Consider the following 14678-nt stretch of genomic DNA (forward strand, 5'->3'; position numbering starts at 1 on the left):
AACCGCGCAGGGTACTCGGGCATCGTGGGAGTTGCCTCGGATGGCGGCAGGCTCCAGGTAGCCGCGCCGATGTGTTGGCCCGCCGAGGAGATCTTATCGGCTTCCCTGGCGAGGGCGCGGGGATCGGTGATCGACGTGCCAGCCAGGGCGAGGCGTACCGGGTGAGGCAGCTGGCGAAGGAACAACTCGCGGAACAGAAAATCCGGAGAGTGCTCACCGAGCAGCGAGAGCATATAGTCCATGCGCTCGGAAGGGCGCGTGTCGCCGAGCTCGGGCAGGTCGAGCAGGCGCCGTGCGCGTGCCGCCGGTGAGAGGGCGAAAGCGTCGAGGAGGAGCGTCTTCAGCGCGTCATACTTGTCGGCAGCGGGCGGATGCTCGAGGAGGCTCAGGGCGCGGGCCGCGGTGGCGGAACCGAGCGCTGCCACGACGTGGTGGAAGCGGGTGTCGTCCGCGGTGATGCCTCGCAGGGCGAACTGGGAGTCCGCCTGGGCGAACCAAACAGCCACGTGAGCCTCCCAGAAGGTAGGCAGTTTAAGAGTCACTGCCGTATCCATGTCGGTAGGTCACCAGTGAGGGAGCTGTGCTCCAACGCGAGTCGAAAGAAGTGACGCGACCAAAGACGGAATTCGTCCGAGTTGCTTTATTAAAACAAAACAGCTCAGGTATTCTGACAAAAGCCCATTTATCGGGCAGCAATATATATACACATTTATGTCGGGAAGTTTGCCCGGCAAAAGCTATACCGGGCATGCCCGGGTGTCAAGGGCGAGCCTTGGAAAGGCGAGTCTGGACCTGCCTGGGCGTGTTTGGCTGCGGCCTGGCAAGTCGAGGCTGGGCATGCCCGGGCGCTCTGGACAAGCACCGGAAAGGCGAGAGCGGGCATGCCCGGATGCTCTGGGCGAGCCCTGGAAAGGCGATAGCGGGCATGCCCGGACGCTCTGGGCGAGCCCTGGAAAGGCGATAGCGGGCATGCCCGGACGCTCTGGGCGAGCCCTGGAAAGGCGATAGCGGGCATGCCCGGACGCTCTGGGCGAGCCCTGGAAAGGCGATAGCGGGCATGCCCGGACGCTCTGGGCGAGCCCTGGAAAGGCGAGAGCGGGCATGCCCGGGAGGTTCGGGCGTGCCCGGGAACAGTGAGTCCGGGCATGCCCGGGAGAGGGGCGTCTGGCCGTGTTCTGGCCGGTGCAAGGCGATTGTGTGCATCCAGCGGTAACCGCTACAAGTCCATTTTTGTGTATAACCTTTTTCAAAATGGCTTTTCCATTTGTATATTCTTACAATATCACCAACTTTGAACTTGGGCGTTCTCAAATTAATCTGCTTTTCATATTCTAATTTTGTAAATGTTTCTGATGGTTTTGATTTTGTTGATGAATGAACTGTATTATTGTAATTATCAACAATATTCTGGATTAAATACACCCATTGTTGAGAACCGAGTTGTGTGAATTTTTTATATAATTTTTCTTTTAAAGTACGATTAAAACGCTCAATAACAACTGCCTTTCCTTTATTAAAGGTGCTGTATAATTTAATATCCTCCCCCTTAAGAAATTTCATAAATATTTTGTTATAGAACTCTGTTCCCTCATCAGTCCATAACTTCTTTGGTTTTCTATGACTTTTATTAAATATTTGTTGGAAGGCTAACATTAAAGTATCACCCTTTTTATTTTTTAAGGGAACAACCCAAGCAAATCTACTCCTCAAATCAATAACGGTTAAAGCATACCTGTATCCCTTATCATTATTTAGTTCGATTAAATCAGCAGACCATATGTGGTCAGTGTCTTTGGAATAAACCTTCCTTCTTTTAAACTTTGTGATTATAGGTTTGTGTAATTCTTCAGCCAAAAGCTCCTCAGTCTTGATGACATCATTAGAGCCTAATAGTTTTTTGAGGAATAACCAAGACCAAGTTTCAATTTAGCATTTATCAAATTTCTCACAATAAACCTATCAACTTTCTCTCTCAACGTTGGATTTTGTATCAAAGACAAATTATACAACATTTCCCTGTCGGCTTTATGTTTTTCAGTCAACGTAGTGGTTTTCCCATAAGCAATATCATGCTTCATACACACTTCGTCAACCCTATTTGAAGGTTTAGACAAAGGTTTAGGATTGTCAGCCTCATCTAATCTTTTATCCAGGTTTGTTCCTGGACCACAGAAAGAATACCCTGGAAGGTGTAATTCCCCTGGAATTCCAGTTGTTGTAAATTTACTTCCTGACAGAAACTTTTGTATGTCTCCTCCTCTTTTAGGAGAGATGAATTGGCACTTTTTAGAGCCACACACTTGACATATTCCTTTTTGATAAACTCTATTATTTTTAGCTTTAACATAAGAGATATTTTTAGATTTAGTTTTCTTTTTACATTTGAGACAATAACTCATATTTATTTATCAGAAAAATTCCGACAGAGTATCAAAACCTTTTTGGTTTTTAACATATACATTTCAATCTTTATTTTTAAAACATAAAGAATCCTAAGGAATGCCTTCACTCTCTCCTCCATTTATTTACAAATAAAACTAACTAAAGTCAATTACACCGACATCATCAACCACATAATCTTTTCCTTCTTCTTCTTCTTTATCCCCACTTTCTCGTTTAAATCTCCTCCCTGAAACTGAAGACATTGACGTCGTTATTCTTGAAAATAATATTTTCATTAGACTTCTCATTTCTTTATTTTCCTCCTCAGTGCGTTGAGTTTGATTTATTTGCTGTAATACCTTCAATATTTTATTAATCTCACTGATTTCCATCTTTTTATATTTTTCCTCCCTCTCTCTTTGCTCCCTCTCCTCCTTCTCTCTTTTCTCCCTTTCCTCCCTCTCTTCCTTCTCCCTTTCCTCCCTCTCCTTTTTCTCCCTTTCCTCCTTCTCCTTTTTCTCCCTTTCCTCCTTTTTCTTTTTTTCCCTTTCCCCCTCCTTTTTCGCTCTTTCCTCCTTTTCCTTTTTCTCCCTTTCCTCCTTCTCCTTTTTCTCCCTTTCCTCCTTCTCCTTTTTCTCTCTTTCCTCCTTCTCTTCTTCAACTCCTTCCTCATCCCTTGCTACCCTTGAGTTTGAACCCCAAAGAATATTATACATATACTCATCTGGATTTTGAGATATTCTTGTATCAATAATTATTTTTCTCATAATAGGATACCAATAAGATTTGTTGACGGTTTCTAAAAGAGTTTTATATTTCATAACTTTGAGAAGTTCTTTTTTATTTAATATTTTAAACAAGTCTCTATTTGTGGGTTTAACAATATCAGTATAAGGCCAGTTTTTTATGACAAAATTCCCATGTATATGCTCCAAATCATAAGGTATGTAATACCGAGCACCCTTTTCTTGTAGGTATCCTTGAATACAAAAATTATAATTCTCTTGTAGTCTTCTTCCTGCCATTTATGTATCAGAAATATATGTGAGATTAATATTATGACAGGTAATACCACCCCATCTTCCCACTACCAAATCGGTTTGTATTCCTCGGCTTTCTATCCTTATCTCATTACCTTCCTTCTTTGTCATGCTAACCATCGCTATACTATCATATATTTTTCTTTTCTTAAAACCATGTATTTGTTGTTTATTAATTGTACTTCCACATAAATCCTTATCCTCACCAAGTGGATAATATTCTTCTTTACGAGACTGATTCAAATCATGTAGGTCTTCTATGTTTATTGAAAAAGACCAATTATACCCTAAATCAGGCATATCATACCCCCATTTATTAATTCGCATATTAACTATATGTCCTTCTTTATAAAATTCAATTGTAAGCAGGTAGTTAAATTCAATGAGGAAAGGTGTATGGTCAGTATAACCAGGTGTTGTGGTTGTAAATTTTACTTGTTTAACAAAACGTGCTGTTTTCTTTAAAAATATATATTGTGATAAATCACTAAATCGAATTAAGTCATTCGCATCTGTAGGGTTTGGATAATTGATTAATTTATAAGTATTCTTCATATTAATATTTTTACTTACACTATATTTTTGTCGTTCAGCCTGTGCCTTTTTTTTTTTTTTTTTTTTTTTTTTAATACAAGATCGAGGCTCGTGAAAGAGCTAACAATAATCACAAAAAAGACAAACCGACACACAAAACACAAAAAAACAAGGGGAGCGGCAGACAAGATGGGGAGAGAGGGGGAAGGACACAAACACAACATTTGAGAGCAGGGACATCGGGAGGACTTGGGGGGAAGTGGGAGAGGAATAAAACATATGAACGCTGCAAACAATCTGGGCCAGTTGCAGAATCAGAGTCGAGGTTTGATAAAAACTTCTCCACCTTGTCAGGAGAGAAGGACACAGAGTCCAGGAGCAGTTGGGTTCGACTGGGAAAGGTGGGAACAGAGAGAGATGGGTTTGGGACACAAGATTTTGAGGCAAACACAGAGTTGAGGCATAATTTGATAATAATTTGTATATGTAATCGTATAATTTATCGTATTATGTAATCGTATGTATAAATTACTTTGTATAATAATTTGATAAATCAATATCCTGAGAGGATTTTCCAAAGATAGAACCATCTTTTCCAACATAAGTCATTTATATTAGATTAAAAATGATATCATAAAAATTTTCATTATTGTTGAGTTGAAATAATACATATAAACATAATTGACCACAACATTTAGAATTAATTTCTTGAACTTGGAATGTTTGATAAACACCATTCTGTAAGAATTGTATTACTTCAACAGGTGGTGGCATACCATAACTATCAAAATAATATTTATCCTGACTATTATGAATACAAACCCAATGAGAACCATTCTGTGTGTCTAAATTCATAATAATATTCTTTGTATTCTTATTTATATGTATTAATTCATCTCTCATACAAATAACCACATTATCAATTTTTAGTGTTTTACAATACTTAGCTCGTTCTATATTTGACATTGTATTCTTTCCAAATTGTTTAAACCATTTATCCATTTATTTATGAGAAAGATACAATCCATTACCCCATTTAGTTAGTTTAACACCCGCTTGAGCGATAGAGGAAAGCATATCTCCAACCAACAATCTAGCTTTATCAGGTAGACTTTCAAGTTTTTGAGCAAAATCTACAATTACACCACTTCCACTAATTTGTTTCTCCAACTCCTTGTTATGTCTTTCCAATTCTTTTTGAGCTTTTAGTTGTGCCTTCCTTTCGTTAGCAGTTTTTACCGCTGCTGAAATACCACCAGTCAATGCTCCCGCCGCACTTAAACCAGCAAATAAAGGAATTAGAAATGGGAGAAATCCTCCTCTTGACTCGTCTATTGAATATTTCTTTAACATAGGTTTCGTCATTTTAATTTTAAGTGATCCAACATCATTTAGTGTTTTCCCCTGCTCTCTTGTGAGTAAAACATCAATTCTTACTGCTCCTTTTCTTTGAATTGTATTAACATTAATAATACAAGACTTTTGATTTTGAATACAAGATGTTAATTTATTAAGATTGATTTGATTAACATACACCCCAACCATTTATTTATGAGAAAAAACCTATGTGATATTAATCATAACACCATTATCTGTATTAATCTGTAATTCTGTTTCCTCCAAAAGCAAACAATATGCATTAACCTCTTCACTCTCCCCTCTTTCAATGTATAGAGAAGTATCCACTCGATTAGACTTTATAGTTTCCTTTTGAGAACTCAGGTCAATTGCGTAGATTGTATAAAGTTTTTGAAATGCAACCATATCCAAAATAGGATCATTATTACCATTACTTTCACACGCCTTTTGGTAGGACTTGTAGGCTTCCGCATAATCATTTTTTTCCCAATCAATTTCCAATCTATCTCGCGGATAAAATGTGCCATCAAGAGAAACCCGAAGTTGTTTCACCTTAGCATTATCACTCAGCGCATTATTCTTATTAGTACCGTCCTCTCCATCTGGTTTTTAAAAAATGAGCCAGAGGTATCGTGGCTTTCCTTGAAGAACACCCAAATTCCAAGTGTAGGTAGTGTGTTCCAGTTTAACGTGTTGACATCTTCTTTTAAGGTATGATACATTTAGCGGTTTCTTTGAGTTAAGTCTTCTATTTAACATCTCTTCCGTTTTAAGATTAGGAGTATATTCACTGATATACCAACACAAATCATTAATAACAAATTTATTGTTGTCTCCAAAAGCATTTTCAACCTCAAAAAGCAACCTATTTACATTATCATTCCTTTGTAGTTGAAATCTAATTTTAAGACCATACAAAACTTTGTCATAATCACAAAATCCAAATATACCTTTCAGAGGTACTGCTACGGTAAAACTATTCTCTGCTTTTGTATCATCATTATACATTGACTTCCTTTGACTATAACCAGGGTCTGCGTTTGTACCCGTTGACATATCAGGAATAAAACCTTCAACAGCTCCCTTACCCATTCTATCACTAAACGAATATAGTGTAAATTTCATCATTTCAGATGTAGCAGAGACATAATCAACCGCTTCAACCTCTTGTGTTCCAATATACAGGCGGACACTATCAAACATTTTCCAGAAGAAATCATTTACGAGTGTAGCATTAGTATTATTCGCAGCCTTTGTGAATTTAAATTTACACATCAAGAAACTATCAGCTATATTCAAGTAAGTTTGTTGATTATTTATTTCAATACTTTTTGTTCCATTTGAATTCCAGTCTGTTCCTGTTATAGCATTTACCTTGAAATAGTCCTCCTTTTTAGTGGAGTTTGAAATGATAATCGTATCATCCAAATCATAGATACTATCAATTGCTTCCATACTTGTATTTATATAGCATTAAAATTGTTGAAACCCTGACCCAAGTATTTTAATGATTTTTTGTCATTCTTGTGAAGATAGTTGAGTTTTACCTTTTTTTATTTCTTTGATTGCTTGTAATTTATGAGACTCCTTTTGAGCATCTTTTGTACTCTTTATAGCACCCGCAACTGAACCCACGGCAGAAGCAGTTGAACCAATTAGGTCTTTATGTTTAAGGATGGTTGAACCAATACCCATTAGAGTATCAATTATCCCATCTCCTTTATTTCGAAATTGATGACGTACACCTCGTTGTCTCTTAGGTTTATAGTATCCTCTCCCAAGAAACATACCTTCACCCTTATAGTATGGTGAAAGGTACATGCCCTCCCCTGTAATTATTTTATATTTTCCCAACTCGTGTTTTCTCACAATAACCATTATTTATTTATTGAAAAACTTCACGTAGGTGAATTCTGATGGATATAATTTCATCATTAAAGGATATCATACGATTATCTTGGTCGGTTATCCTAAAATTTACTCTGTATATGGTTTTTCTTGACACAGGTAAATAGACAAGATTTTTTGGTTCCATATTAAATTTATAACCAATCGGGGTTGAGTATGCACTGAATGAAAATATTGTATTTGTTCTTATTCCATCGTTATAAGCACCATCAATCAAATCACAATGAATTAATACTGAATTTATACCGGAGGATATTTGGATAACATTATCACTATAAAACGTCCCGTTATTTTCAATCTTTTTTGAAGAGAAACCCAATAGCTCTCTAAACGAATTTTCAATCGTGAAATCAACTTTATAATTATTTTTAAGTTGAATAGTTGATTTTGAAGTGTGTTTTTGAATATCTATTACCATATTTTTTGGTTCATCACCTTTTTCTTTCATAAGGCGAGAGACTTCAGAAGATATTTGAGAAATCTCGTAAGCTCCGGGTGAAACGGTTATAGTTTTATATTCACTTCCTGGATTATAACTAAACTTGTTGTTTTTCTCTGTGATATTAAAAAGTGTATTATATGTTTCCATCGACAATAAAGAAGCCTCATATGAGACAAGGGGGTTAAGTTGTAGTGGGTAAGGGAATGAAGCTGTGTAATCACTCGTTGTGAAATTAAAACTAAGAATTGTGCTTCTCATCTTATTTAATATCTAATAAAATATCTTTGTATTGACATTTATTAATTATTTTCATATTCATCAACTGATCTAAAATGGCGGATGCTTCATTAAAACAATTGTTGTTTCCAGCCTTCTTACTACCTAACAACAATAATAACCTATTAACTAATTGTGATGGGTCATTTGGAAGAAAGCTAACACCCGAACCAAGCTTACTTAAAGCATCAATAATATGTTTCTCCTTCTCATTCTTCTTACTTTTACCAGCAACAGAAACTCTATAATCAAGTGCATTTAGTAAATCAATATATACCCTATCTTCCTCTCTTTCCATATCAAGTGGTTCCTCAAAATATTTTGAACCGCTGAATCCGGAGTTTGTTCGAAGAAACATTAATCTTGGAGTTAATTCAACATTTGGTTGAGCAGAACTTAAGAACACCAATTTATCATTAAATATCAATAACTTTTCTTTCATAAGATGGAACTGTGCTGGTTCTTCTGTTGGAATGAGACCTGCTCTGGTTTTTGAACCCGCCGAATATTCATTGTTTTGAAGAGCTTCCACAACATAATTAGGTGGTTGATTTACCTCCTCAAGTTTCCGAAATAATCCTTCATCATCATATTGTAATTCTCCAAGTTCTTGCTCTGTCATTTGACTAAAATCTTTGATCATTTGAAGTTTTTTTGGAGTAAATTCTACTGTGGGAACTGTAGGTGAGTGTTGAGTTTTCAAAAGTGGTTTAAAGAATTTCTCTTGTTTTCTTTCAAAGACTTCTTCGCCAGTCAGTTTTTGTCTCCGTTTCTTCTTTATCCCTTCCTGTTGTTTAACAACTTTTTAAACTAATTGTTGATGTTCCTTAAACTTTCTTGCTCTTTCTTCGGCATTCATTTAGTATTGAAAAATATCATTTAATGAATTGTAAAGGTCAATGGGAAAATTTTCCTTTTCTTCATCATTATAGTAAATGTGTTGAAATAAATCCTTTTCTTTAAATATTTCATCAAATTCTTTATTGGTATTAATACGAGTTGTTATTTCTTCTTCACTAATACTTGTATCTCTGCTTTTCATACGTTTGCGTTGAGTCTCCTCATCGATATCAAAACCGAATGATAAAATCTTAACTCCATCGCCACACAATTGTTTAATAATTTGTCTCATTCCTTCAGGATTAGTTTCTAAAATCCCAAGACCATTAGATTTTACTTTATTTAACTCACTCTTACAATGTGAATATTTTGTAGAACCAAGAGAGACCTCCTCAAATATTTGACCTTCGTTCCTCAATCGCATATGTTCCTCCATTGAAATGTAGTAATAATCTTTCCCTTCTACTTCTCCTGGTCGCTTTGCTCTGGTTGTAGTACTCACAAAACGAATCATAGGGTGTTTTTAAAAAAAACTTACAATCTTTTCATTTTTACTATTCAAGAGTTTAGATTTATGAAAGTTCTTTCCTGAAGCAGATTTACCCACAAGATTAATAATAATAGTTATCATTTATATATGTAATTATGTTTAAAATAAAAATACATCCTTTAATATCTCATCTTGTTTCACAACAATATATTTATATTTTCCAATCGTGTGTTTCATATAATTTTCAAATTCTTTTTTACTACATAACGTAGAGCAATTATCTCTCCAAAAATTATTTACATCTATTGAATTTAACTTAAATAAAATAAAAGTATTGGCATTGTTTCTTATTGAGCGTCGAGGGAGTTGAAAATATGACTGACTAAGATAAATACAATTACAAGAAGAATGTCTCCCTCTTGTATAGTAGCTGTCCATTACTGTTTGGTTTCTCTCATTAACACAATCATCAAAGATGACGAGGTTCTTTTTTGATTTATCTAAATCTTGAGGTGAAGGTATATCATCTGTATTATCACTGAGAATACAAGTTATGGGTTTTGGTTTCGATTTTGATTTCTGTGTATCACAAAATAATTGTATTATATCTTCAATATTATAATCATTTAGTTTGTTTTGAAGTTTAAATAAACCGATAATGTCTTCCTTTTTAAGACCTGCATTAAAACCCTGTGAGAGTAGTTGATACTCGGGTTGAAAACTAGACTTTGTAAAAATTATTAAATTATCATAATCTAAAAAATTAGGACCAAGGAGCATCTTTAAAAGTAAACAGGTTTTTCCACATCCGCTCGAACCAACTATTAGACATCTCAATGAATTTGGAATGTTTTTATGGTTATTAAATTTTATCTTATTTTCCCAAACGGGTAAAAAATCATTCATTTATATATTTGGAAAACAAGTCATCTAACTTTTTTTGAGCTATTTTAGAAACTCTATATTTTATCCTGAGTTCGGGTTTAATTTCAAAATAATTCATTATTTTATTTATATAGTATCTTGTATTAACATTTCCATTAAAATTATTTTGAATAATAAATATCATTAAACCCTTTTACATTTCCTCAATACAAATAGTCTCTTCCCTTGAAAGAAATGGTGTATTATCATCACAATACTTAACATTCATCTCTCTTATTAATCTTGTAAAGTAATTCATTTTTGGTTCTAATTTAAAAGTTATATATATTTTAATATTTTTTATTATCATTAATTAAAATTAAATCACAGAAAATACATTGTTTATATGAACCCTCATTATTAAGCCCTATTCTATCACAAGCCGGACAATTCTCTAATTTATCATATGGAGAGTCTGGAAATTCTAAATATCCTTCAGAACTTATCATATTTATATGGTAAATTTTTACTTAAACTAAACGCAAGTTTATTCATTAATAAATACAATGTTTCAAAGCACAAAAGACAAATTTCAATCAATCTCTACTTCGGTGAAAGATATAGAAAAATATGTCAAAGATGTTAAATTGAACAAAGATAAATATGGAAATTTTTGGGTAAAACCAGTTATGGAAAATAACATGAACCCCTCTATTTCATTTAAAGGAAGAGCTCTAACTATACCTGGAAAGACATCCATTAAAGTAAATCTAACAAAAGTTTCTCCTCTACTCCTGGCAATTTATTCAAAGCTTGAAAAAGTGATCGATCGCGATACTTTGAAAAAGAATGATAAGACCATCAACAATACTCGTGGAGAAATTTGTATTTACTTTAATAATCCAAAGGGTGTAGATCTTAGTAAAATGAATGATGTTAATATTTCTGGTGAAATGTCATTTCGTTCTATGATAGTTAGAGATTATTTAAAGATAACTTTTGATATTAAAAATGTAGAGATTGAATCTGTTAATGAAAGAAAGTATATAGATATTGATGGGAATATTTTTCCTGCTAATTAAATATGAGTCATTACAGCAGTGAAGATTTTACTATTTTATTGAACTCGGACGATAGTGATGATAGTATTTCAATGAACTCGGACGATGGTGATGATAGTATTTCATTGAACTCGGACGATGGTGATGATAGTATTTCATTGAACTCAGATGATAGTTATGATGCTAATAGTTTGTGCTCAAATGATAGTTATGAGAGTAGCTTTATTGATGACTCTGAGTATGATTCTGAGTATTCATGTGATAGTTATGACTCAGATGATTCTGAGTGAAAAAGTGTTTTAGTTTAAGTATAGTTTCATATATAAAAAGCCTGTAAAAATGCACTTTCTTCTATAAGTGTTTTACTTTAAGCACAGTTTCATCTTTAAAAAAGCCTCTAAAAAGGTGTTTTACTTTAAGTATAATTTTGCTATATAAATATGATCAAAGCAACGTATTGCGATGTTTGTGAACAATAATATAAACAATACAAAAGACACCTTAAAACTAACAAACACACATTTAATCTACTTCACCTACTATCTCCTATTCAGAAGGAAACAAAACACTGTTCTGCCTGTAATAAAAATATTCTCAAGAAAGGCTTCGAAATACATCTTAAAACAAATCAACATTTATCAAATTTTATCACAACTAAAAACTCTGATGGTGCATTCAAAGACATATTAAAATAAGAGTCTTTAACTTCAAACCTCCTGAACCAGAGTCTATAGTTGATGCTCTAGAAATAGTTAAACCTGCTGTTGAAACGTTGATTGAAAAAACACTAAAAGAAATGAAACCACTTAAATTTTATATGGGAGTAAAATTAGAAATGACAAAGGACGAAGGAGTTATAGATACACCATACATGAGAACTGAGCCACACTTTATATCTTCATATCAATATTTTAAAACATCAGGAGTCTGTGATGAACTTATTAAACAAGAGCAAGATGTGGATAATTCAATCGTAGGAAGTGGATTCAATATAGGAAAAATTATTTACATAGACATTCATATTCTTAAATCAGATCCTCTAAAAGCTTCTTCTTACATTGATTTACCCAGTGTTATCAAAAATAGAAAAGCAGTTATCAATATCAAAAATAAAGACAATAAATGTTTTCTCTGGTCTATTCTAGCACACTTACATCCTCTACATTTTCATGATGAAAGAGTATCTCATTATAAAAAATATGAGAATACATTAAATACGAAAGATCTAAAGTTTCCGATGACTTTAAATGATATTCCTAAATTTGAAAAGTTGAATAATTTATCAGTTAATGTTTATGGTCTAACAGAAACAAACAACATTCAGGTTTTAAAGCTTTCTGACAATTGTAAACAAACTCATATTAATCTTCTATATTTTAATTCAGACGAAAATTCACATTATACATACATCAAAGATATTACAAAATTAATAAAACCACAAGTATGTAAAAGAACAAATAAAATATATATTTGTATGCGTTGTCTTAACTTCTTCCATACACAAGAAAGATTAGATAAACATTCAAATTATTGTGGTGAACATAAATCAACGGTAATCAACATGCCTAAAAAAGGCTCAAAGATCACATTCAAAGATGAAAAGAAAACAATAAAACATCCATTTGTTATATATGCTGATTTTGAAAGTATTTTAGAAAAAATTGATACTGCTTCTTCAGATCCAAAAGAATCATACACAAATAAATATCAAAAACATACTCCTTGCGGTTTTTGTTATTATATCAAATCATCCGTTGGTGATGAATATAACAAGTTAGAGGTGCATAGAGGCTCAAATACCCCAGAGGAGTTTGTGAAACGACTAGAAAAAGACTGTGTTCGATTAACCAAGATAATGAGAGAAACCAATAAACCAATGTCCTTAACAAGTAAAGAAAAAAGAGAATTTAGACAGCCAAAGGCTGCCTGTCATATTTGTGAGAAGAAAATTGGTAAAGGTCTAAAGGTTAGAGACCATTGTCATCTCACTGGTAAATATAGAGGTCCGGCTCATCAAAGTTGTAATATTAATTATCAACTCCCCTCTTTCATTCCTGTTTTTCTTCATAACAACGCTCATTATGATACACATCTATTTATCAAGGAACTCTCAAAGACTTCTGGAAGTATCTCAGCAATTCCAAACACGGATCAGAAATACATTTCATTCACAAAAACAATTCACACATCTCCTATTACTCATATCAGATTTCTTGATACATTTAAATTCATGGCAAGTCCATTGGCTAACTTGGTTCAAAATCTAAAAGAGTTTCCATGTCTTTCAGAGTATTTTTCAGATAAAGATTTACTAACACAAAAGGGAATTTACCCCTATGACTATATGGACTCATTTGAGAGATTCAATGAAACACAACTTCCTTTAAAAGAAAATTTCTATAACAAATTAAATAATAGTCATATATCTGATAAAGATTATGTACACGCACAAAATGTTTGGAAAAAATATAACATTAAGAATCTTGGTGAGTATCACGATTTGTACCTCAAAACTGATGTGCTTTTGTTGGCTGATGTGTTTGAGGCTTTCAGAACAATCTGTCATTCTGGATATGGATTGGATCCTGCTCACTATTACACTGCTCCTGGATTGGCTTGGAGCGCGATGTTGAAAATGACAAAACAAGCTTTGGATTTAATAACCGATGTTGATATGCTTTTGATGATTGAAAAGGCAAAGAGAGGAGGAATTTCACAAGTCTGTTCAAAGAGATATGCTAAAGCAAATAACAAGTACATTCCAAATTATGATCCATCGGTAGAGAGCTCCTACTTGATGTATTATGATGCAAACAACCTGTATGGCTGGGCAATGTCTCAGGCTCTTCCTTATGGAAAACTTCGATGGGTAAAGGAAAAAGATTACAAAAAGGTTTTACAAGATGTATGTATCTCTACACAAAAAGAATTGGATGATTCAAAGGTTGGTTATTATTTTGAGGTCGATTTGAAATATCCAGAGGAACTTCATAACCTACACAAAGATCTCCCATTTGCTTGTGAAAAGGAAAGTCCAAAGAAGGAGTGGTTAAGTGATTATCAACAATCATTTAATATAGGTGAATCAACAGAAAAATTACTTACTACATTATATAACAAGAAAAATTATGTTCTACACCAAAGAAATTTGCGACAATATTTATCAAAAGGTCTAAGAGTAGAGAAGATTCATAGGGTTCTAAAGTTCAATCAAAGTCATTGGTTAAAGGGGTACATTGATTTTAATACACAAAGAAGAACAGAGTCAAAAACAGATTTTGAGAAAGACTTTTATAAATTGATGAATAATGCGGTCTTTGGTAAGACCATGGAAAATGTGAGGAAAAGACAAAATATCAGACTATCAACATCTTGGAAACAAGCATCAAAATCAATTAATAGACCGAGTTTTACTAGAGCTGAGGTCTTTACTGAGAACTTTTGTGCGATCCATTTGATTAAAGAGAGTATTGAAATGGACA

The sequence above is a fragment of the Myxine glutinosa genome, chromosome 4, assembly GCF_964187855.1.
Source record: "Myxine glutinosa chromosome 4, kmMyxGlut1.1, whole genome shotgun sequence".
Classification (NCBI taxonomy): Eukaryota; Metazoa; Chordata; class Myxini; order Myxiniformes; family Myxinidae; genus Myxine; species Myxine glutinosa.